The following is a 23304-nucleotide window of genomic DNA, read 5'->3' as shown; positions in this document are numbered from 1 at the left end:
AAAACTAGCACTAGTTTCCCTTGATTAAATAATTGTATTATATAATAAACGAGTCTGATTTTAGGCAATGGTCTTGTTACATTTATAAAAGCTTTGTTTGATTTTTAGCATGAAATTTACAATGCCTGTTGTATATTTTTTCTTTTGTATTATTGATCTGTATAAGCAACAAAAACTTCGTTTACAGAATCTGGGGTCAAAGTTAACCAATTGTATAAGTCTGCCACAACGTTTTAAGCGTTCGATGTGACCTCACGTGCTGATAAAATACTATTATTGGCTGGCACGAGATAATTTTAGGAAAAAATCGCGACTATTGCGTCAGCCGAAAGGTGAAAATAATTATCAGTCTTTTAGTGTCGCTTGAATTTAATGTGTTTTTGCATTAATCACTAGATAAATATGTAAACATAAATAAAAAAACGCGATAGTAAAAAAATCGCACTGACACGCTTCCAGGTAAACAGCGGAAAATTCTCGGAGTTTTTCTGTCAGTGGACTCACGTGCTATTCTTTTAATCGTGGAAAACGATTAGTTAGTATTTCATTGTCAATATTTACTTTCGATACTAACGATTTTGAAATAATTTATAATCGTGTGTAATATTATAAACATTATAGAATAGTAATAATGTTGTTTTTGTTATTTAGTTATAAGTTATACAAGTAAATAAGCAGTAATACACTATTTATATGTTTATGTACTTGTGACGGTACGATAAACAGTTCTGGGTCAATGTTTTTCTATATCTCCGACTTCTTGAAAGCGGAAAGAATATTTGTGATACTAAACATGTGCTACTGAAATTAAAACCACATGTGATAACAAACTTAAGTGTAAGATCAGTAGTATAATATGTTAGTTATTGCATCATCGGTAATTCCACAAAGATAAAATCTTAGCTCATTAATGTTACTACTTTTCATTAAAATACGCTTTTCACTTCGACCAGGTCCAGGTCCAGAACTCCAAGAGTTTAATCCGATCTTTAAAAACAACTTAGAGACTACGTGACGTATATAAATGTGTATATGTACTCATAATTGCAGAAATTGTATTGTTTTTATACATAATGAGAACAAATCAAAATGACTTACATATTATCAGGAATCGTGTCGCTGTAGCTTCGCTTGGTGCGAGTTAGATTGAACTCTCGTTTATTCCAAGTCAGAAGCGAAGTGGTGTTTCTGTCAAGTTCTGCCTGAAGTATGTTCCTGGCGGAAGAGAATTTATTAGTACGAATATACCTCATAATAAAGAAGGAAATTCGTATCCCTTCCAGATCTTGATTCTATAGCCAATATAGATGATTCGGTTGATACTAGGCATTGTATTGGGGCAAAATTGACTGATAAAATGTAGTACCGGAAATATATTATTTTTTTTAAATGCGCACATTTTAATTGTTGAAAACAATATCTTCATGGCTTTAAACTATGAAAACGGTACATAAACGGCTAAAAACAAACGGTACCTAGCAGTTCCTAGTAATTATGTTATGTAACAGAAATGACCTAGCACTTTTTTATGATAGGGATGGCTGGCGAAGTGAAAACAAAAGCAGGCATTGCATACACAAAATTATTTCTACTATTTGCATATTTTTATCTCCTTTCATACTCCACAGAATATGCTTCACTAAACATTGGTGTTAAATATTAACAATAATTAAGTCGCAATAATTATATTTAAATTAAAAACATATCTGAAAAAATTGTGCATAATGTATGTTTTTAAAAACTAACTCTCATACAACTCAAAAAAATCATAAGAAATTTCTCGGATATTTTTAAATAATTCCATACGAATCTCTAGAGTCACGTCAGCGTGTATACCTCGTATACACAGCTGTCGGTTTTTAACAATCTGTATGACATGTTGATATACTACTTTACATTATAATAGGTTCATCTAGATTTCTTCGATTTAAATAATAAAATCATATTTTTCGATATAAATTAAATCCTAAGATTTCTCCAATCCTGTTAGGTAACTGTTACTTTTAAAGTAAGTCGCTTACCCATACAGTACCTTCATATAGTGTCATCGACAGTTACATAACTGTTAATATATGAAGGAGGTAATGGAATAAACATATGTTCCTATATAGTTATTAAATATTTTAAAGCATTAACTCTTCTAGTAGGTAACACACGCATAATAAATTTATCTGAAATTTCCTGTTATCTCTCATGTTGCGTTTGAATATGGGCGTATGTAATTTTTTCAGAAGCTCTCACTAGCAGAGTTAAAATGATATAAACAATATTATGTATAACATTATATTATGTGTAAGAATAGAAATGATTTTCTTTACTAAACGCAGCATTTTAGAATTAAAAACATAGATTAATTTAAGTATGTAGGGATGTTAAGAGCAGAGATACTTCTAGATACCAACAGAGACGTCGTTTCAGCAGTGAAAACGTTCATATTAAGACATTTATAGCAATATTAGGATTTACATAAAATGAGTGAGAAGTAAATGAAGCACATCTAAACCAAATTTTGACCAATAGGAGAGCGCAAAAAACAATTATCACTTCTCAGAAGTCAAAAATCCACGTCAAAAGCAATAAAATCGTGTCGGCGCCATCGCAGTGGAAACGCTCGTTACCGAGCGTTCCCACTGCAACGGCGCCGACACGATTTTATTGCTTTTGACGTGAATTTTTGACTTCTGAGAAGTGATAATTGTTTTTGCGCCCTCCTATTGACCAAAATTCGGTTTGAATATACGTTGACAATTAATCTCATATCAGAAGTCCGTAGTAATATCGGTAAGGATAGCTTTTCTATTTTTAAAACATATATACTTCGATATTACTATCGAAGTGGAGAATTTATATAGCAATTTGTGAAATGAAAATTAGTCTTAGTCTTTTTATTATATTATGTTTTGGTTTAAACAGAAAATGGACGCTTCGCAACTATTAAATTGAATTTCATAAATATTTTAGAGCAGCATATAATTTCACTAGCGCCTATCAGTTAAATTATATTTTCGCTATTAGAAATATTTACTAGTGAAATTATATTTGGAATTCACTAAAATATAACTTCACCGAAAAATATACATTTACTGTAACATTTATACATCGCATGTAAATTAATATTGATAAGTATGTGAATGTATATAATACTACGTATGAAAAAATTTAAATCATAAAAAAATACTAGCAGATAAATTATATTTTCACTGGTAAAAATATATATGTATGTACCAGTGAAAATGTTATAACTGAAATTTTATTTAATAAATATTTTTTTTTATTTTCATTGAGGGATAATTCGAGAATTTATGATTCAGTATAAGAAATGTCATTCAGCTTTTTTCAAGGGGGAGGGGCAAAAGTTGGCCAGTCAGTGTTTGTTTTTTTAAATATTTCTATTTCATTAATAATAAAGTATTTGATTAAATGACATGCATTTTCTTGGCCAAATTCAATGGGGGGGGGGGCAAATGTCATCACTTGCCCCCCCCCCCCTTTTTGAATGACGTCCATATCTACTACTTAGTGGTGATGTAAATAAAAACTCAATTTTCAGTTCCTGAAACAGTTACCTTACTGGTGCTTATCTAAAACTACTGATGTTTCGCGATCGATATTTAGTTCGTTTGTATAAACGAGTTCGTCAGGGAACACCGACATAACTGGATGTTGGCCAAAAAATGTATTGTTATTAGATCAACCGGTCGAATAATATCCAGAAGTTTAGAAGCCAACAACCTAGATCGAAATAGAAGCACGTTGCATAGTTGGAGGTCAAGAAAATCGACAAACACCCTCGTAGAAAAACAAGTTTTTTTTACATAATGTGCGAATGTTTTCATTTACTTACACGAATATGTCTTATTGATATTTTTTTAAATTATAACTGTTGAAATTGGCACTCATATTTTCATTCCCTTCACAAAGGCAGACGGCTGATTGGTGCCAGCTTTTATTGTTTGAGGTTATGATTCATCCATAGCACGTGCAGCTGGGAACGTAGTGATGTCGATTTATTTTCGGGTGCAAACTTTAAAAAAAGTGCACAAGCGACACTGCGACACCTGTGTGTATAGCACAGAGCCGATCCGAGGAACAAGAAAACTATAAATACACATTGCGAAAATACATATGTATATCTCGCATTTAGAGCAGAATCTTCCAAGCCTTCCGAGCTTGAAGACTTCTATACACTCGGGACGTTGATTCATCTATGGTAAGATTCCGAGTAATGTAATCTAGTGAACGTGCATATACAAATAAGGGTGTATATTAAGAAGAAACGTTCATGTGTACTTGCGAGGTCAATATAAAAAACATTACTTCATTTATTTCAGTTAAAATATATTACAATAGCAGTTAAAAACAGCTGAAATGCAATGGGCAGGGAAACCATTAAATTTATAAAGTATCAAATGTGGTTCTAAGAATTTCGCGAAAACACGTGAAACGGCTCACCCGTCCCAATATGATGTTGACAGAAAAAATGTGTTTCTACTATGAGTTTAAAGGATTAACAGAAACTTTATGAAGTGCCGGCCATTGTCAACCTAGCATATTATAAACCTTTAAAGCAACATAACATTTTGAATAAAAAAAATATAATTATATATATATGAATCACCTAATTGTAGATCCAGAATTCGCTCTTTTCATATTAACAAAAGTGAAAAATAAATATTTTTTGTTAAATTTATTCTGTGTAATTGATATCAAAATTGCATTGGAATATTAAAAAAAATCTGTTCCTATCTCTTGCTAGCGATGCTAAACATCAACTGATGGATGGCGAGCAAAACTCTAACGATCATAAATCACTAACGGTTAATAATAACAAAATACTTAATAAATAAATAATAATAATAAATAAATAATAATAATAAATAATAATAATAAATGTCGTTTTTTGGTGTACTACCGTCCTCCGAGTATGCCATGTGTACTGCGAAGATACAATACGGCGCGAAATACACAAAGATAAAATACAAGATAATTTATGAAAATAGCTTGAAATCTTGTTAGATTATATAATAATGTGATGCAGAATTGCAAGGTTCAAATATTGATTTAACAAATAATAAGTTTAATACATACATTAGATTTGTATTTATCCATAAATATATAATACGAAAATGTAATCCATGTAAAACTTTTAATTTCGGCTAGTATTACATTTAAATAAGTTTTCATTAAACTTATACTAGAACCATTGTTTAAAAAATTAAACTTCATCAAAAAAAAAAAATTGTACTTAACCTTAACCTTTAAGCAATATGGGCATCTTCACTTTCGTTGTTCTAAACCATGGAGATATCGTTTTCAACAAATAAAATGTACGGATTTGAAAAAAAGTTTTTTCGGTACCACCGGTGTTTCATTTTGTAATACCGGTAAGGTCGATTTTCACCCCAATACCGGTATTTCCGGTATTGCAAAATAGCTACAATAGGGGTGGGTTGAGAAAGTGGGGCGCTGAATTACCTAGAAACAGATACGTGACTATCAGCGAGTAAATCAGATCAAGGATTTATACTTATCGCGTGGCCGTCTTTATTGGTTTAAAAAACTGCACATGAGCTACTAGTTTTACCCTTTAAGCATGATCTCATATTAAAAATATAGTACATTGTAGTTTATAAATTTAAATTAACAGGTAAACGTGATTGCAGATTAGTCTGATCTAATGATATTGAAATAAATGCCCTAAGCGAGTTTTCAAAAGGAGGTTGACTTTCGATAATTAAATGTCATGACACCGCTTTTCTCTACGTTCATGTCCTTATCAGTTCTCCACTTACAGATATCGTAATTAATTATTTTATTTATATTATACCTACTGACGTGTGTAAGTTCATAATCATAATAATAATCATTTGTATTATTGTTATGATTATTATGATAAATTAAAGCAATAACAATATTGAAACTACTTAATCACAGGTATTTAAATATATGTTTTCCATATAATAAATATCATTTTCAACATCACACAATTAGATTCAAGTGAAACGTGTTAGTTTCGTTACTGAAAGACTACGTTACAGAAGGCACGTTCACTCAGACCTTGCGTTAGACATATGTTGATATAGAAAATGAAAGATATAATCGATATAATAATTTCATTTCGGTATCATAACTTAATCACGAAGAGAGTTTGACCTGATTGCGCCAGTTCTACAAGCTTCTATGCCAAATGAGCTCCATTCTGATCTTTTTGAAGAGTTTAAAACATAAAAGAAAATAAAATTTCAGTGTCAATTTATTATATTGGTCGAAACCGTTCAGATTATTGTTCGGCGATACTAGTAAGCGTTACAGTAATGCGTGATCGAGATCCATAGTAGATAAAGGATCGTGACTGATTTTAAAATGCGTGATTGTTTATTTCACACAATGTTTTGTTTTGAATTCGTACTTGTGTTTATATTGATAAAAATGCTATAGTTCAGCAAACGTATGTTAAATGATAAGCAGTGAAAAATAAATGTTATATCACAAATAACATATTATTGCTACGTTTCCGTACACGTAAACGTATTTATATCATATAACGTTTTCAGTTTTCTTACATATTTTTATAAATAAAACTATATATGAGCTTTTGTCATTGGCGTTGTCTTAAAAAACAAACGCTGAGTATATGACATATAATTCTACCTGTATAAACATTTTTACTGAAATTGTTAGATTAACAACTGATTTTTTTATGTATGTACATATAAGTATATCTATAATATATAAATGAACCAATATATATATATCAAAAAAAAAAATATAACGAGAAATTAGTTATATGGGAGCCGATTTTATATTTGTTATGGCCAAAAACTGGTTCATCTGATATGAAACAATATTTATATGAATATTATGGACAGCAAAATAAAAAGTTAATGTAATTTTAGATTAGAATATCAATTCATCACAAAACTGTATTTAATGATGACGTTAAAAAAGTTGAATCTTAAAGTATTTATATATAAGTTAGAAAAAAATATGTTACCAGGGTATTTTAATGAGTATTTAATATAAAATATAGATGTACATAAGTTTAATACTTTAAATATAGATAGTTAGGTATAATAAAACGAGTACGGCCAGGGGAATACTGTACGTGAGTGAGAATTTCTATTGCGTTACTGAGATCTCTTAGAGATATGTGAGGTATTAACTTTCGTAACAAGGTTGATTTTGGAAGATTTTTCTTTTCGTTGTTCAAGTGGTCATTATGGAGATTTCCTAATTTGTGAATAATAGCGCAGACGATTAAAACAACCCACGTTTAATTGAGAATAAAAAGTAAAATAAAAGTTATAGAATACTATTTATGACATACCTAATTATATATTAAATAGAATTACCTAGGTTGTCGTATTTTGTTTAAAGTGGAATACATTTTTTTAAGTAGACGAGTTATACTTAAGTTTCAAGGATAGAGCGTACGTCGTTTGACCCGTGGGCGTCATTGTTGCAAATCACATGTAAAAGAGTTCCGCCACAGACAGATTTCGATAGAAGGCGTTTAAAATTTATATTATGTTTATTTTAAATTCAGATGGCGACGGGCAGCGTCGGCGATGACTGCTATTGGAATGAGAATCGATCCTATCTTGGTATGGAATTGGCATGAGTTAATAGGTTTTAAGGGAAACTTGTGATCAATACCTAATAACATGAAAGCAGGGTTTGAACAATTTAGTTTAATTTATTTTTTACTAGAAAATATATTATAATACAAGCAACTACTGAATTGAATAAGTACCAGTTGTAATCAGTACATAAATTTTTGTTAAGCAAGTAATAGTACATTCTGAAAGTTAAAATGATCTGTAATACATCATGTAAATGAAAGTAAAAGTCTCATTAACCGACCGTTCGAAAAAATAAAAAAAAATAATACCCTGTAGTAATAGATTATGTCAGTTGCTGCATGCTTTTCACTCAATTCAGTTAAATTCGCAAATCACATTACAGTATATACATAGCAGGCGCGTGCGGTGAGATACTTTTCTTTTCGCTCGCTCGCATTTTAAGTTACGAGAGTGAGTGAGAGATAAGGGTATGCGGACCGCCTTATCTCTCACTCTCTTATCACTTAACACGCGAGCGAGCGAAAGGGAAAGTATCTCATCGCACGCGCCTGATACATATATAATGAATATAGACCAATAGGCTCTCAAGCGGCTTTGATTTAAAATTCGCTTTACATTTGACATAAAAAATAGCAAAGATAATCAGTCAATGTGATGAATGCTTCTCTCATAGTCAATTTTATATTATAATGAAGTCGTCGCAAAGTGCTGCTATGGTAGCTTGCCACCATTGCAGCATTTAGACCGATATACAATAGAAAAAAAAGAACTATAAAAAAATGAAATTTTAATCTATAAACAATTAATTACACACATTTTAACATATGCTTGCTTGGTTTGGAGTAGCACCAGTAATACTATTTATTCTAAATTACAAGTCATTAAAAACAAAGCTATAAAAATAATATATAATACACCTTATTAACCATCAAATACTAACAATTAAATAACACTGTAATTTTCATGCCAGAAAATATAATAAAAATGTCATGCGAAACCACACTAATACGATAAAAACAACATTAAATTTAAATACAAGCACAAAATGCCAAAGCACATATTGTTTTAGAGACAATATGTGTAAAGACAACATAGCAATAATTCTATTTCTCCAATAATATGTACTCAAATTATCACTTCAATTATTGTTTTTATTCCTGTGTTTTTCCTTTTCTTACGCTTAAATTTTAAAAGGTTTTTAATTTTTTACTTAAATTATAATCACAAACGTTTTTTTTAATCAAATTGTAACTAATAACAAATAACATGAAAGTGGTTCTAAACCAGTAACATGTATATTATATATAATATAATTATTATGTTTTAAATTAAAAATAAAAATAAAAAAGTCGATAGAACACTGAAAACACATTTTGCAGTCAGTTATAAATATTTCACAAAAATAGGCATAGTTGTTGGTTTTATGCAGAAGGATGCGATATAACTGGTAGCAAACCATGAAAGCTAGTAATATATATTATTATAACACAGAGTTTGTAAAACGCTGGTAAACGCACTTCTTGACGCATTTGATATGATACATACATACATACATGTATACTCAGATATCAGATACATATATACATACTATATAACAGTATATCCAATTATCGATAGTATGCGTAAATACGAACGTACATACATGTTTAGGCAAATATAGATATTATTATGTATGCATATGCCTAAAAATAATCTTGAAACTCAAAGATCATCATTAATTTTACTAACTTGAAAGTGAAAGTTTTATTTACGAACAAAACACGCATGAAATAAATAGATTTTTTTACTAACATTTTTTGTGTAGTAGTGATTGTCTTATCATTTTTTTCTGTGCATCAAGGTTGTCTCATAAAATATAACGCTAGTTATCAGTGCAGACCTATTTAGAGACTTGATTATTGTAATTCATATAATTCATTATTTTTAATATGTAGTCAATTTATTGAAAGACATAAATATTAATAAATTAAAGTTGATTTGTCTGTATAATATATTAAAATAATTAAATCACAGGAAAAATGCGACATCGTTACTATGACGATTCTCATTTCTCTTAAGCTATTTTTAACTGAAACTTTTCCGCAAAAGCGGTTTTATTTTGGGAATACGTAGAAAACGCAAAGAAAAAGATTTTCACATTTTCTTGCCTGTATTAAAAAACTTTTTTTATAATAGAAAAAATCAATGACCTTTAAGAGGAATTTAATGAATTTATGTTTATAAGCGTTTCACAGTCCCTGTTATTTATTGTTCATTTTTGAAAATGATGAAATTTTTTAAGGATTTAGATCATCTTTTATAATTAGTTAACTAACGAGTTCCGCTTAACTCGTGGTGAAACTTGGCAGAAACAAACTTTTGTGAACAATAATAGTAACTTTTAAGAACTCGTTAATTTATATAAAAATATTTTTTTATAATGTCATCAAAATTTTACTCAATAGGATTATATAAATTTTGTCCTCCTGCTCATAATATAATTTTTTCTGAATTTTACAACCATATGGTTTACAATAAGCCTTTTGAAAGTTATTATAAGACGCTATTATCAGTCTTATACAAAAATCATTGAAAGCAATTTATTAGGAAATTTTAGGAGTAGATTTGAAAAGTGTCGTAGTACCAATAGCATCATTTGAATTATGTTATTTTAAGAATCAAATCAATATATGATAATCTGTGACGTCAGAATCAACATGGGTGCCAAACAGCGGTTCTTAACTTATATCAAACGCAAAACCTTTTTTTGTTAAAAAATAAATAAAACCTATTTATTTTATGGATTATAAATAAAAAGAACGAGTCAAAAAATAGTAAAAAAATATTGTTAAAAAACATATTCAATAGTTTTATTTCAAGATTTAATTTTTTCTTCCGTAAAAATAAATATAGAAGTTTATATATTGCTTAAAATGTTACATATACTTATAATAAAAATCAGCATTCATATTTATATCAGTGGCGTACGGTGGGTGTTAATATTGGGTGTGCTATAAAAAATAAAAAAAGTACATTTTTTCATTTTTATTAGCCGAGCTTTTTCCCATATATAAATAAATAAATAAATAAATAAATAACCACAAACTTATAATTATTTATATATAAAATCTAATCTTCTTTTTTTGATCAAAAATTTTTCTATCACGCTGTCATATAAAGTGCTCTTCTTTTTAATATCCATAAGGATCCCTTTTTATATTGAAATCAAGCTAAGCCACATAGCCTTTCTTGGCCTTGGGTACTTCGAAAACAAATATTAATTCGTTTCAGAGCAGAAAATGAACGTTCTGCTGAAGCAGTACTGCTTGGAAGAGTTAATATTAGTTTGCCTAATTTATCTATTTCCTGAAAACCTGACTCAAAATTATTTGTGTTCATAAATTGTACAAGCTCATGAACAGATTTCTTTGCAAATTCAGGCAAATGATAAAGAACAGCAAGCTCATTTTTTAAACTTATATAATCAAATAATGTTCCATAAAATTGTTGCAGTTTGGTAAGTAATTCATTTGGAAATTTTCCCTTATATTGCTCATATTTTTCTTTCTCCAGAAGGTGAAAATATTCCAATTTGGACATTGAAGAAAAACGGTTTTCAATTTGCTTACATATATTATCAACTATTGTATTAAATAGTTGGCTAAACGCGTGCTTTTCTTCAACAAGCAAATCATTACTCAGTCTTGGATAATTTTCTTCCGTTACATAAGAATCCCATAATGTTTCATAATTATTTTCCTGTTCATGTCTGAGTTGTTGCAAAATTTCGGTAACTTTCTTACAGCAATATAATATGTCAAAAGATTTGGATTGTAAAATGTTGTATAACACATCAGTTTTTCCAAAAAGGTTTGAAAATATGTGGAGAAGTTTTCTTGTTTTAAAATCTTCCAAAAAGCTAAGAAAACCTCGTGCTTTTATTACAGTGTCGGGGTTCCATAGTTCACAATTTTTCACGACGTCTCGAAGAAAGTCCGTAAATTCATTTCTGTATTTTTGCACTGTGTTACTTAACCGTGATGTGTAATTCCATCTTGTAGGTGTAACAGAAGGAAGTCTTCTAGCTACAAACTCTTGTAAAGCATTTATTCGTTTGGAAGATTTCGAAAAGAATGCAGACAATCCATTTAAAGTTTGAAAGAATGATTTGCACACTTTTATATTGGAAAGACCTTGTTGTAATGTTAAATTCAACATATGAGCATAGCAGTGTGTAAAAAGGCCAATGGATAAACATCGAGTACTTTGGCTTGCAAACCATTAATATGCCCACTCATTACACTCGCCCCATCATAAGTCTGTCCAACTAATTTTTCTTGAATTTGAAATTCTTCAATTATATTTACAACGTGGCAAAATAAGCCATCGGCTGTTTTATCAGAGCTAACGTCTGTAAAGCCAATAAACCGCTCGTAAACTTTACCTTCATAAACAAAACGCAAAACTGTTGAGAGTTCGTCATTATATCTGAAGTTTCGTCAAGAATAATAGCGACAAAATTTGCTGAATTTACTTCTTCCTTAAGATGATCTTTAATAACATCACCAATTGCTTCAATTATGTCATTCCGTATGGATGGGGAAGTACCACGAAACACCGTTGCAGTATTTAAATGAGTATCCAAAACAGAATCGTATTCTCGAAGTGCATTTAAAAATTTAAGGTAATTGCCTTTGTTTAGTGAATTACAGGACTCATCGTGGACTCGAAAAGGTTGTTCTTGTTTTCCTAGATATACTACTGCGTCAATCATTCGCTTTAATATTTCTCTATTTTTATGAACTTGTTCATTATGTTGACTTATATTAGCTTTACGTTGAGCGTCAATCATGACTTCAATTCGTTGTTTTCCAAACATTTTGAGAGAAAAAAATGATTGAACGTGTGACTGCGCTCTTTTGTGTTTTTTCAGTGCCGTTATCAGATGACTAAGGTCAGCAAATCCACTTTTATTCCACACGCTTCTTTCTTTGGAAAACAATAAACATGGCCAACAGAACAATCTAGATCGAAGTTCGCAGCCTGTTAACCACTCAGTTCGTTCATATGATGAAAATGAAAAATGTCTTGTATATTCACATTTATTGTCTTTATGCTTCATAAATAAATTGGGAAGAGGTGGACGTGGTTTGCCAATTTTGATTATCTTCAATTTAATTTCATAACTTCTTTTTGAAAATGGATTATTCAAAATATCTTCAACAGTATTCTTCATCATTTTTGGGGTAAATAAAAAAATATAATCTAGAATAGAAAATTAAATATTGATCATATGTAAATAAGATAATAAACTATTTTACGCCAAAATATAAAAAATGAGTGACCTGTTATTGTGATATAATGTAATAAAAAAGCAGCGACGGACGCAAGAGTTTTTGAAGTACGCGCACCAAATTCGAGACCAATTTTACTACTGAGCGCTGCCAGCCGACAGATCGACTTCAGCCGTTAAATCTCGGAACAATTTACTTTAGTCGGCCGCCGCACTCAAGGTCGGCGCGCCACATGAGTAATACATAGCGTGTCGGTCGCGCGGAAACTTTTAGAGCGACTGATAAATACCAATGCATACTATACACTGCATATTAAAATTTTATAATTTTGCATACTACTGTATGCAAAATGATGTCGCTTTATGCCCTAAATTTTCTGAATTTCTAAATTTATATTTTAGATGGTTTTGCGGGTGTGCGCCGCACACCTAGCACACCCTGAATATACGCCCCTGATTTATATATGCCTGAGAATATAATGAACTCTATCGTGCTCCGCCTACCGATTACATCATCAAAGTAAATTTACCACTTATGCTTCATTATGGTGGAGAAATGAAAGGCGTTGCCTTGCGAAGCTAGTAATACATTCTCAGAACAACCAGCGATTATGTATGTCTCAGAATAAAAATAACTTTACTGGACTTAACAAAACCAAGATAGAAAACAATTATGGGAAAACGTTAATGTATTTCTAGTTTTAGTGTATATATATTTGTTTTAATTAATTTAACCTTCATTGTCTGTATTTGTATCATGACACAAATTAAAAACAATAACAGGTATATATAAAATTATTTAATTTTTTGCTTATGTAGTTGATATTAGATATAACAAATACATAATATAATGGCCTTATTTAATGTTATTATTTTCAATGTGGCTAACATCAATACCTTTGCAGAAGTGATAGCGACCACCTGCTTCACGAAGTTCACGAATAGCTGTTTTATGATCTCAAACTTGTTTTGACCAGTAGCGGCTCGTGACAGAGATGGGGGTGGTGCCAGTGACGTTGATTAAATTATTTGTTTATACCATAGTTCCCCCTATCTAAAAAACAACTATTCTGTAACCAAAGATCTTTCGTCAAGGTTGATTAAGGCAATTAATCAGTCGTTTATGGCTTGTAAATGCAATTCAGTTGAGAAGCATGAACTAAGATATTTTTTTAGGCAGTGAAAAATTATATATCAAATATCAATAAATTGTGAATATTTATGTAGTCATGTATTTATTTTTTAATTTCCAAAAACAATGGTTTGGAAATGTTAGCACTTATTAATTATAAATTAATAAAATAAATACTTGAATTAAAACTGTTAATGTGCTAGTTTTCTCACTTGTATTAATAGTTCATTTCAATCAAATCAATCAAATAAAATATAATCTTTAATGAGAAGAATGATACTAATTTGTCTAAGGAACTTTTTTCAGAAGTAGCCCTAACCCAGCTTTGGCGAAGAGGGGTATTAACGTACCCCATTTTATGTTTTTGGTAAGATATATTCAATTACTTATACTTAAAGTAATGGTATGTCTTAAAAATGCGATATAAAGCAATCAAAAGAATTTTACGACTGTGATATTTAATAAAAGAAGACGAAAGGAAAGGTCAGAAGTTGTTTTGCATTACAATCTAAAGATCTTAGATATCTACGTTCAACTAAATATGATAAATATCCAATCATTTATTTATTAATTTTAATAATAATATACAAGTCCGATATTTTAATCGCAATTTTGATTATTCATTACTTAAAAACATGTCTCAAAACTAAATGGTTATCTTCATTAAATTTTGTTTTTTTTGGAACAATCAATTATTAGCGCTTTGTAATTAGTTGTACAAGACCTGTTAAAAGAGTAATCAAAACTAATGGTTGCCTTACCTCGAGCGGTCTTCGACCTTCTCTGGAATATCAGGTTTGCATTTCCTTGTCGAAAGTTATTAACCGGCACAAATATCGTCTCCAAACGTGCAGGTACAATTCACACTGTTGTCGAATTTTATTTGTAATTAAATTACGCAATACACCACTAGGTAGTATATTTAAATGTTAATCGCCTGCACAATTTTATGTACGGCCCTACACTCACAATCGTTACAGTCACTCACTTGGATGAGTAAAAATAATTCCCCATCACTGGTGGTTCTTATCTCTTCCCTTAGTTCACTATTTCACTCATCATCGCCACTTGTCACGCACTAAGAACTCGATTTGTCTAAAATAGCTCAACGTCAGAAATCGCGTTAATTTTTAAATAAACAAATAAATAAATAATTTTGAATATTTTGAATATATTTGTATTTTTGTTTATTTCTATTTAAATATTTTTTGTTTGTTGTCCATAGCGATTTGGTCTAAAACAGTAGAACTGCACAGGTGTATGTATGTATACATGTTAGGGTTAAACTGTTAAATTTAAAAAATAGCAATGCAAAGTATTCACCAACTACGACTTTTAGTTCAAGCTTACAATGTTACATTTCGTGTACACTTTTACTAGATAACGTGTGTTTTAACTAGTAAGTGTGGGAACTCTACGACATGAGTATGTTACATCATCAACGAACAAGATTTGACAGATGAGCGTGTTTGATAACTAGCCTAATCGCGAGCGACTAATCGTAATCGTTGGTCAGAAGAGTGAGCACTCTCTGCAACGAATCTACTTAAAATGAGGATTATACAAATTGGCAAGAATATTTATATTACTTATGTTAATGTTTTTAAATATCTAATAAATATTTAAATTATTAAATTTTAAATCCTTTGTTAAACATCGTAGAATGTGAGAAGAGGGATAAGCAGCACCTGGCAGACTCCGGCAGACACTCAAAGACACTCGCCCGCCCGCGGACAACATGAAGCTCACATCCTGAGAGGGACTCAACCATACGAGCACCGCAACAGAGAGGGATCAACCTCCGCTATACTGTCGCTGCCATGTCACGTACGAGACTTCTGAGGATCTTCCACCGACATCATCTCTCCGCCAGCTTATCCACACTGCTTGAAGAAAACATCTCGCCTGTCACAATAAGTAATATAATCTAATACAATTATTATTTCCACCTGCGTCTTAATGGCTGCGAAGTCACACAACCCTTAGGGTTACCAAACCTTAAAATAAAAAAATTCATGTTTGCAAGTTTATGCATATTTTCTCCCCTCGAGGAAAAGACTTTTTTTTCGCGTGTTATTGAGGATCAAAGTACTGTTTTGTTGAGAAAAGAAGGACCATCAAAACATTTAGATTGAATCCTTTATATTTTGTCTTTCTAATTGTTTGACAACAAATATGCTTACCCCCGCGTCCATACATCACGGAAGCTAGTAGTATAAGACCGGACGTAAGTTTACCGTTCGATAATTTTGACCATAGCAATTTTTTAGTGTGCATAATTAAAAAGAAATAGAAAAATTTCCATATTTTAACTAGTATGATTCAAAAATATTTTTTAAAACTTTACAATTTATAAACAAACGTTGGCAATAAATCAGGACGCCATCATCACTGAGAAAAAATTTAGAATTCGGTTAAATTGCATTTATACAATATCTCATTACAGCTGTTAATTAGTTTTATTTGCTTTGCTATGCAAATCTATCAAATATGCTACGCTATTAAATATAAATTTAATATAAATATAAATTTTCGCATATATAGATAAATGTAAATGTCGCTATCAGGCGGTGGAATTGGAAGAGTATTCGTTGGCGTATCGAGTTGTATTATTGCCGGCTGTGAAATCATGGAGCAGCTGATACCTGCCGTGATGTGTTCTTTTGCTAATGCTAGACGATCATATAATGTGTCTGCTACTGTGATTCGTAGTGTGATAAAATGACATATTTTATAATGCTAGTTTGAGACAGTTCTGGCGAATCATCGCTTCTTAGACATATCCACGCCTTGAAATTTAAACAGTCCAGATGGTCACTCCAACGATCGGTAACCTAAGGGTTAAAGAACAACAGTATTATGCGCAGAGTAGAATGTATTGTCTAGCGCGCGTCCTTTTCAAACACAGAGTAGCTTTTTGGTGATACTTATGGGTGATTAACGTCTCGGGGTGGATATGCTATTAGGTTGTACGTGCGATACTTCCAATTATTAACGCAATTGCTTGGTCACAAAATATCTCTTCCATTGTTGGCAAAATACTGTGTGTGACCTTACTTTCTAGACGTTTTAGACTAAATTGTGCAGGTAGTTGAAACCCCCCACATAGGTGCTTAGGTTGATTAGTAACGAATCATACTTTTTTTTTAAAATACTCACAGCTGCGTTTTTAACATAGATTTAACATAAACTCCTTTACAGCTGTGTGGTAGCATACAACTGAATTGTCCATCGTTTTCAATGTAAAGCGATCCAAACAATCTACAATTTAATGCCTGGATTCTGATCTTATTGCGCACTTTTGCTCCTCCATGCCCAAATAAATGGGGTAGTGGCAACTGTATTTTATATGCAAAATATATACATACTTTAGAAACATCCTATATTAATAGGTTAAGTTGATTTATCAACGGATACGATGCTAGTAACATAATATTTACTTAATTTTCTACAAAAAATCCTCAAAGCGAGTGCCAGTAAGTTGTTTATTATGCAAGTTTTCATCTTCCGTTTCGTGCGAACCAAAGCGCAGTATCTCATTTCACAAAATGTTTAGCTTTGCTGACGTAACTCTGTTCTCGACCTTGAACGCTCCTCTCCATATTCATTTCGGCGGCCTCATGCTTTATGAATGAGGAACGCAGAATTTTTCACGCAAATGTCAAGGAAATTGCGCTCTTGCCCACCAGATCGCTGAACTGAAAGAAGGAAAGCTATTCGGAAATTAATAAAACCGGTTTAGCCTTCTGCTCTGGACACTTTGATCCACATTGATAAATATAATTTTCCACACAGAGCAATTTATCGAACGGGTTCGTTGCGCAACACTGAATTAGTAAAACCGACGCTTATTGATCTGACCATAATTTCACGGTAACAAAAATGTTATTAGAAAAACATGCAGGTAATCAAAATAAATGGCAACATATCGAATGTATCGATTTTTTAACACAAATAAAACTCTTGATTTTACTGCCACACTATAAATTATATTTCGTTGCAAATTTTATTTACGCCTCATCAGCTCTAATCGGTTAGAGAAGAGCACGAATAAGGAGCTTTTTCACACTTGATAAGGGAAATTTTATGAATATAAAAAACATCACCGGAAAATATACTTTTTACCAGTGAAAATATCACTTATTTGGCAGGTGCTATTAAAATTATATGATTTCAATTTTTCCATATGCGGTAGTACATTTACATATTTATCATTATGTATTTACATGTGACGTATAAATGGTACAGTTAATGTTTATTTTTCAGTGAAGTTATATTTTTAATAGTGAAGTCCAAATACATTTTCACCAGTAGTTATGTATTTCTAATAACGAAAATATAATTTAACTCACTAAAATGTCTATGAAACTCAATTTGACAGTTGGGAAAAGTCGATTTGTTGTTCGAACCCAAATCTAATCTAATGCAAGTTCTAAAACTAATTATAGGTTTTGAGCTTTGCCCCTCCCCCTTGAAGCTGTGAAATACTAATGAATAAAAATGAATAAAATGAATCTTAACGAAATCGAAATAGCAAAAAAAACGACCACTGATTGGCCAACTTATAACCTGCCCCCCCCCCCCCTAAAAATATGAAATGGTATTCCTGAATATCTAAACCAGAAATTATAGGGTTATCCCCCAAATAATATCTAAAATAGCAGTCTCGAATCTATCTCGAAAATATTTTTTTAAATGTGTCATTTTAGTATAATATTTTCACCAGTGAAAATATTGTACTAATTTATATTGATCATTACACATTGATACGTTTAATGTTAGCTATGAGGAGCTGGTCCAATTCGTATCATTTAATTTCGATATTGTTTTGTTTTATTATTTTAGGTATTATTATAATTATGTATATATACAATTTTTTTGTGTATTAGGTAATACAATTATTGTTTTCGACCATCGTGACGCATTGGCGTAACCTGTTAGGTCTCGATGGTCTTAATTTAATCTAAATAAATAAATAAATATTGCACTATATTTTAAAATATATATTACACCGTGCTTTAAAAATATAATAGCTATCCGTAACAATTTAATACGGAGTATTGGTCAAAGTGTATAAAAACCGAATTTTGGTCAATAGAAGGGCGCAAAAACAAATATCACCTCTCAGAAGTCTAAAATTCACGTCAAAAGCAATAAAATCGTGTCAGCGCCGTTGCAGTGGGAACGCTCAGCAACGAACGTTCCTGCGTTGACTTCTGAGAAGGAATAAATGATTTTTGCTCTCTCCTATTGGTCGAAATTCGGTATAAATGTGCTTCATTCGATTCTCACTTATTTTAAGTCGTAATATTGTTATTAAAATTTTAATATGAATGCTAAATATCCGAGCGTTTCTACTGCGACGCGACAGCACGATGTTATTTAACCTTGAATTTGCCCAAAAAAATATTTTATGAATATTCTTGACTAGCCAATTTTTACCCCAATCTGGAAAAAGCTGAAATAATGCTTTTGTAACATACAAACGTTCTTTTCAGATTGAGTTTAAGTACATATGTATATTATTCGCAAATACTATATTCACCTACTTCAGTAGCTGATGGTAGACTATGAACAATAAATTGACCACTCACATGTCACGAGTTAATCGTTTCGGGTCATCGTGTCAGACTTAGTTATGTAAAATTTTAGATTTTAACGCAAATGTTAGAGGTGGCATGAAAGGTGCTACTAAAGGTAGCAAGTTATACATTATCAAAGTATTGTAATAATATTTTTGGTACTATTGAACAATCAATGGAGATGGAATGATTGTAGATAATACAGTTATTCTGTATTCGAAGCGTCGTTCATCAGAAGTTGGGTTCGTTCAAGTTCATTTATGGTGATCGAAGTCATTTGAGTTTAACTCAACCGCACATTCACAGATCCGCAGCGAGAAAAATGAGCAAGAGAATATTTGTTCCATGTGAATATAATTTTTTTTTCATTCAATGATGCCTTAAAAAAAATAGGTTTTAAAAATGACGAATCTAATGCCTCATTTATAAGCGTTAGGAAATAGGAATATTTTTTGAGATAATAAAATTAAGACAATATATTGTTATCTTAGATAATATTTTTAACAAAGATAAATTATCATTCAATCTGAAATTGATTGAATTTAATTCATTTAAAAAATGCTTATACTGTTATTCACTAAGTAAATGTCTTAATAACAATAATAAGATACGCAATACTATAAATACGTACACAACCTTTAGTAAGGCTATGTTGTTGTATTTTTTTATATTACGTAGAACAAATATTAATTCAATTGACTCGCATGGTATGTATAATATTATAAAAGAAACAATAATAAACAACACGATTTATTTTGAATCGTAATGTATTTATCATAGTAGTAAATATATACATATTAATACAAAAATAATGAAAAATATTTTCGTATAGAAAAAAATTATTCAGATTTATTTTTTCAGTTATAAATAAAATTTTCGATAGTTACACTTTAGGACCCTGCTCAAAACATAAGCCACCACTATCTGTTCCATTTATTTATAAATATAAAATGTCACGTGTTCCAATTATTTTTAGAATTGATGAAAATCACTAGAACTGATGAAAGACACTCTATAACCTTCCCAATAAAAATATGAATGATTTTTAGCTATATGTTCTTATTTTTTGTACTACATAAAATTAAGACTTTTAAATCCATTATGTTATAAATATTTTATATTGATTGATATCCTTTTCACATTTTGCTCAGTTGCACTCTAGGACCTCTCATTTCTGGATCATAATCTACATAACTGACACACCCCTCATTGAAGATAAGCAGATTACGTAATTTAAACAAACATATTAAATGGTTAGCTTTTTTCAATGTGTATGTGCTAGTTATAATATGATATAAAAAACGGAAACGATCGCAGATATGCAGTGATACATTCATCCTACTTTTACGCTAATAACTCTATCGCAACCACGCAAACTTTTACAAAAAAATATAAACAGCGGATATTTGGTTTTGCTAAAATACCGCAATTTTTTATCTCCTTTTTAGCTACGCTTACACAAATAATTAGCAATTTTCACTAATTATTATGTATTTAAAAGTGTATTATTAATCATTAAAGTATGTTAACCCTTTAGACGCCAGTGACGTGCCCGCACGCCAAAGCGGTCGGACCGTCAAGTGCCAGCGCGTGCAGGCACGCAAATGTGATTACGGACACATTTATTAATAAATTCGATTTTTTTTTCGTTAATTTAATACAGAGACATCTATTAAATGGAATGTGATCGTTAAAATGTGCAATTTTTGAACCATTCTTTTATTATTTACGATCGAGCATACAGACGTTGTTAGGGCTGCTACAATATTTTTTTTAAATGATAAAAAAAACACAATGTTTTGTAAAAAAAAAACATTTTTTGAATTTGAATTTTGTTTTTGTTTATATTATAACATTATTGCCATATTTACTATTTTTAAAATTTTTTTGACATAGTTGAAATTTTTTAAATATATGAAGTAGCTGCCATTTTGATAAAAGATTTTGATTAAAACAACGGAAATTATCGTGTCCCATACAAATATTAAAAACAACCAAAAACATATAATAAAATAACATACAATATAAATTACATATAATATTTGTGTGTGGCAGCCCTGACAGTGGTTTTTAAAACTTGTTATTTCTGTGCTTTTTTTTCACTTTTATGTTAAAATTAATAAAAAGGAAAGTAAACAGTGATTTTCCAGGTAAATAATGTTTCTCTTTCATAATAATTTAAAGGGTTGAAAATGGTGGCCTACAGAGCAAATTCATAGAAATTTGCTTGGCGTTGAACAGGTTAACTGTATACCTATACAATGTTGTCCTTTGCGTCGTATTTTTGCGATTAGTCTATTTTTTATTTCGCTGTCATTTCTCAAGGATAATTACTTGTTTACAAAATAAACACCCGCACTTTAACACATTTTACGTCAGTTTATATTATAGCAATACTTATTAAAATAATCAATAAACATCGACATTTTTGTATACGTGTTTCTCAATATATTTATATTATTTTGCACAATATATTTCAATATTTCACTAAATCTTCCCTATATTTGCTATTCAAATTTCTTATCACCTAACAAACATCTTAACGTGAAGGCACAATAACACCTGCGTATTAATTATATCAATACTATTGTTATTTTTGATTAGCGAGGTCACCAATTTTGCTATTGTCTTTCGAATAAAACACATATTTAATGCAGTATAAATAAAACTAGTAAATATTAAATATTGTCTCTTTGTTAAGATTTATTAAAAATAAACAAACAATCATAAATCCATTAATTAGATAAGGCTTAAATGTGCTAAATAGGAAAGACTAATTTATAGCATATTGATGACTCATTGAGTTTAAAGTTGCATATCTACTCTAGGGAATGCATCGTGAATCATTAGTTTCTTTATGTTTAACACACGTGAGTCATTAATATTATAGATTAGGTTTTTTATGTATAATACGTAACTAAACGTGCACACGTGTGCTATATATCATATTTAAAACATAATATATAGTTAGTATTTCGTACATTCGTATTTATGTTTAATAAGATTATTAAAATATTTAATGATATAAAAAATATTACTTTTATAGAAACAAAAGTTGTATGTATCATGCTTGCACTACACTCTCTGGAAGTTGTCCGAACCGAAGCGGCCACACTGCCACAAATTTCATATGCCGTCCGCACGGCGGCTGCTGTTACGTACAGCTGGCATATTTACGCGCGATCGAAAAATGTGCCAAATAATAGCAATTTTTAAATTGTCATATTATTAAAATTACGCTACTGATAATTATAAAAATTTGCGTGGGCACTCACCAATAGAATTCAGTGAAAACTTTTCGGTCATAAATATTCAATTTGTCGGCTTTTGTAAAATGCTATAAGGCATAAAAATGATACTTCAGAATACGAACACCACATCTGTGACTATCCTAGTATTTGTTGCCATCGATTCTAAATAAGAATTCGTTATGGTGTGACATTTATATAAACCGATCTAGGAAAATACATAAGGATATTCGAAACGATTTTTTTAACAAAATCAAGTGGCACTAATTATTTTTAAATTATTTAATTTTATATGAAAAAAAAATATAATTACGATATCTGTTGGAAAAATATTTAAAGATGTCAGTAAGTCCCCGATAAGCATGTGGTATTATAACTTGACAACGTGACCACGATGCAGTGCTCGTCATGCGTGTTGACCATAGGACGCCTACGCGCATACTGAAATTAAACCGAGCTACTCGTTCTATCTCAGTTTGCGAAAAAC

General features: G+C 30.7%; 2 long non-coding RNA genes across 2 annotated transcripts; both read right to left on the bottom strand.

Moving 5' to 3' along the window:
• Positions 1 to 494: 494 nt before the first annotated feature.
• Positions 495 to 23260, bottom strand: LOC148239344 (uncharacterized). The gene is made up of 2 exons (XR_015810877.1): positions 23131 to 23260; positions 495 to 1215 (listed from the first exon to the last, which is right to left on the bottom strand). It is a non-coding gene; the product is annotated as an uncharacterized LOC148239344 (long non-coding RNA).
• Positions 12356 to 12998, bottom strand: LOC148239345 (uncharacterized). The gene is made up of 2 exons (XR_015810881.1): positions 12908 to 12998; positions 12356 to 12827 (listed from the first exon to the last, which is right to left on the bottom strand). It is a non-coding gene; the product is annotated as an uncharacterized LOC148239345 (long non-coding RNA).
• Positions 23261 to 23304: the final 44 nt, after the last annotated feature.

Source organism: Plectrocnemia conspersa, unplaced genomic scaffold, assembly GCF_051122295.1.
Source record: "Plectrocnemia conspersa isolate PC_06_02 unplaced genomic scaffold, ASM5112229v1 ptg000001l, whole genome shotgun sequence".
NCBI lineage: Eukaryota > Metazoa > Arthropoda > Insecta > Trichoptera > Polycentropodidae > Plectrocnemia > Plectrocnemia conspersa.
The sequence above is the reverse complement of the archived record's forward strand: the minus strand, read 5'-3'. Positions and strand labels throughout refer to the sequence as shown.